The sequence below is a fragment of the Elephantulus edwardii genome, unplaced genomic scaffold, assembly GCF_000299155.1.
Source record: "Elephantulus edwardii isolate Elephantulus edwardi_28Jun2011 unplaced genomic scaffold, EleEdw1.0 scaffold00233, whole genome shotgun sequence".
Classification (NCBI taxonomy): domain Eukaryota; kingdom Metazoa; phylum Chordata; class Mammalia; order Macroscelidea; family Macroscelididae; genus Elephantulus; species Elephantulus edwardii.
The window spans coordinates 1,663,631-1,667,584 of record NW_006399983.1 but is presented as its reverse complement, the minus strand read 5'-3'; the positions used below and the strand labels follow the sequence as shown (position 1 = coordinate 1,667,584).

Here is a 3,954-nt window from a genome sequence, read left to right as displayed (position 1 = left end):
GTTTCTCCACAACCTCGCCAGCATTTGTTGCTTGCTGTTCTGTTAAATTTTGCTATTTTGACTGGGGTGAAATGATATCTCATAGTTGTTTTAATTCTCTTTTCCCTTTCTTGACAGCTGGCTGTTGCTTAAATCTTTCCTGATGTTGGTACCTCAGAGTTAGCCTTCCCCTCCTCTCCTATTTTCCAGCCCAGTTGCAGTGCTAGAGGCATCACAATTGAGGAAAAGAAAACACCAAGCACTCAGTTCACCAATTCACCACCACCAGGACACTGAGGCAGACACTGCTCGACTGTCTGCATCACATTTAGTCCGTAGTTGGTTTGGCCTTCAGTGGCATTGTGCTTCATGGTTATTCCTTAGACATCACTTGCAAAGATAGTAAACCTACACTATGCCAATGAAATACGAGAGATGATATTAGAACATTTTGGGATAAGGATACTGTTTGGAGTGCAAAATTGAACAAAGATGCCACCAAACAGCTACAGCAGTTGCAGATTTCATGGCCAAGTGTGATATGCTGTCTTGGGAGATGAATTGATGACCTTGGCTCATAGACACATTGTCAGGACTGTATTTCATCCAGGTTAGTAATTACGTCTTGACTGGGCTATGAGATAAATTATTACCCATGTATGACTTGAGCAAATCTGAAGCAGAATCTAGGGAAATCAGTGGTCACTCCTTTAGTGTTGAAAAGCCTCTATGGTACAGTGAGAATAAACATACTTTTTCAGTTGATGATAAAACTGTCCACCTTTGGGATCAGGCTACTAGGACATAAGTGAAACTACAAAATTGTAATATATCTGCTAGCAAGATGGAATTTTTCTTGAGGGAGGGATATTGGTAATAACCTATGGGCAATCTATGGCTTTTCATAATGCAGTAAGTTTGGATCCAATTAAATATTTTGAAATTTTTGCAACCATAAATTGAGTCTATTCAATCTGAGAAAGAATTTCTTGTTGCAAGTGGTGAAGATTTTAAACTTTCTAAGTTTAAGGAGAAGAATTAAAATCCAACAAAGAACACTTTGGTCATATTCACTATTTAAGATTCAGCCCCAGTAGACATTTCTATGCCAGTGGTTCAAAAAGACAGAACATTAATACTATGGCAAAGTATTACAGGGAAACATATGGACTTTTGGAAATGTGTGCTTCCTAAAATATATAGTGTGGAGGTGGCACAGCCAAAAATCCATTTTCAAGAGACAATTGAAGAAAAGCTAGAAGAAATTACTTCAGGTAATTCCGATTCCATCTATAGTTCTATTCTTGAAGTGAAGGTCTGAGCATCAAGCTTATGACACAGACAGTATACCACCTAAGGGCTAAAACAAACAAGCAGAAAAAGGTTCCAGCCTTCCGGGATTATCCTCTGCGTAATGCAAACATGGGCAGTAAATAAAGGGAATCATGCCTTGGCTCTAGCTCTGGATCTAACTTAATGGCACCAATAAGTAAAAGTGTTATGTGCAATCAAGTCACAAAGTATTCAAGTAAAAATTCAAAATTATCAAGAAGCCACGTGGAATTATGTTTTATATATGTTAATTTACTATCCTTAAGAATGAATATGAAAAAACTAATAAATATGAACAAGCCAAAATTGAACTCCTCTTAACAAAATTAAATGTCTTGTAACTGTTTATGTTATTTTCAGAAAAAAATACAGAATCATTTCTTTTTCGGAATTTTTCCTTAAGGCATAAAGACTTTTTTGTTAGTTATAAAGATGAAGGAATGCATTATAATGTAACAAATATAATTTTTCATTGTACATAACTTAAGATTTAATTTAATTATCCAAGTAAATTTGCTCTAAAACAAAAGAAGAATAGGAAGCACATATAAAAGATGTGGCTTATTGTCTCCATGAACAAAGGCTTCCTTTGCATAAGGCTAGAAGAACTGAACTTTGGCTACAATAACTGAATATTTTTGTCAGGATTTTGAAAAAGTCCTGATTCATGCGCTGAAAATTCAGAACAGAATTTCAATTCTCATGGATTCTAGAGTTTCTGGAGCCATGGAAGATAGATGAACCCCTAAAACTATTTCGCTAAGGTAAATGTTAAACTTTAAAACAAAATCATTGCCTAACATAATTTTAATACTGAGTAGTTATTTCCATTTCCTAAAACGTTATTGAAGACTGTATCAACAAGTGTACACCAGATTTTATCAGCTGAACTAAATTAAAAGCAACTATTTACCTAAATATTTGTCAAAAAAATGCTCTAATGTCACTTAAAAAAACCCAAAAACCAAACAAACACAAAAAAAAACCACCCAAGGCAAAGGAATGATTTGCTTTTATTATTCAAGATTTCCTTCCCAAAGATTTAATTGAACATTGTGCCAGCATTTCTAATACTCCATTCTTCCTTTAAAGAAAATAAAAAAACCTGGGAAGTTTCCTAAGACTATATGCGATCAATTGCATTGCTATTCCTAGATTCTTGTTGTCCGTAATTCTCTTCTACAACTCTCAAATATTGCTTTAGCCATAACGGATGTTATTTTTTCTCTTTTTTTTTAAATTTTGATTTTTATACTGGTTTGTCTACAATCATTCAGGCACATTGCATTTTATACAATCATTCATACATACTATGTTGTTGTTATTGATTGCCTTTGAGTTGAACATGACTCATAGCAACCCTATGAACAAAAGGTCTGAAGCCCCTCTACAACTATCAACATTTATCAAAGTTCATAGTTTCCAGAGGCATGTTATTTAGAAAGTGGATGCCACTCCTGCTTCCAAACCTGTCATAGAATATTATTGTTTTTATGTGCCATTGAGTTGCCCATGATGTATAATGACCCTACGTGTAGCAGCTCTGATCCCTTCTCTGTCCTGAGACAGTCTAACTAATTCTGACACACAAACCCCCATTGTCCCAGTTACTGTATCAATCCATCTCATCCAGGGTCTCCCTCTCCAGTGCTTTCTGCCCACTTTTCGAGCATGATGTCCTTCTCTAAGGACTGATCTAAGGACTGGCCACATGCCCAAAGTAAGTGAGGCAGAGAAAGTTTCAAAATCCTAGCCTCCAAGGAAAGACTTGGTTTCACCCTCTCCAAGGCAGACACATTTGTTTTCTTTGACAGTCCATGGTATGTTCAAGACTCTTCTCTAGTACCACAACTTGAAGGCATCTATTCTTCTTCTGTCATCCTTAGTCATTGTCCAACTCTCTGAAGCATAACAAGTAATTGTGAATACCACAGCCTGGATTAGGTGCACTTCTGTATTTAAACTGACATCATCGTTCTTTAGCACTCTGGAGAGGTCCATGACAGCAGATTTTCCCAATGCAATTCCTCTTTTAATTTCCTGACTGCTGGAGTTAAGAGTGTTGATTTTGGATCTGATCAATCTGTAATAGTTAACAACCTCAGTCTCTTCTCATCTAGTATGGCGCTGTCAATTGGCCTGTGGTGAGAATCTTTGTCTTCTTGTTGTTGAGCTTCAATCCATATTGCAGACTATAATCCTAGACCTTTTGTAGCAAGTACTTCAGTTCCTCCTCAGTTTCAGCAAGCAAGGTTGTGTCATCTGCATATAGTAGGTTGTTAATGAGTCTTCCTCCAATCCTGAAGCCACACTCCTCCTCATAAAGCCCTGCTTCCTAAATTATCTATTTTGCATACAGATTGAAAAAGTGCAGGGACAGGATGCATCCATGATATACTCCTTTCCTGATTTTGAACTGTGCAGTGTTTCCTTGCTCTGTTCTGAAGATTGCTTTGGTACTCTCTGCTTTTTGCCAAGAACCATCTGACATTGGCAATCATGTCCCCTGTGCCAAGCAAGCCTGCTTCTAAACCCAGCCTGTATTTCTGGTAGTTCTCTGTCAATGTTCAAATCTTTTCTGTATAACCTTCAGCAGGATTTTGCTAGTATGTGGTATTAGTGATATTGTTCGATAATTTCCAC

The 3,954-nt window shown here is 36.8% G+C and overlaps 1 pseudogene; it reads left to right on the top strand.

The window, feature by feature from the left end:
* LOC102843760 overlaps positions 1–1,300 on the top strand; it is a 74,929-nt pseudogene extending 73,629 nt beyond the window's left edge.
* The last annotated feature ends 2,654 nt before the right edge of the window (positions 1,301–3,954 follow it).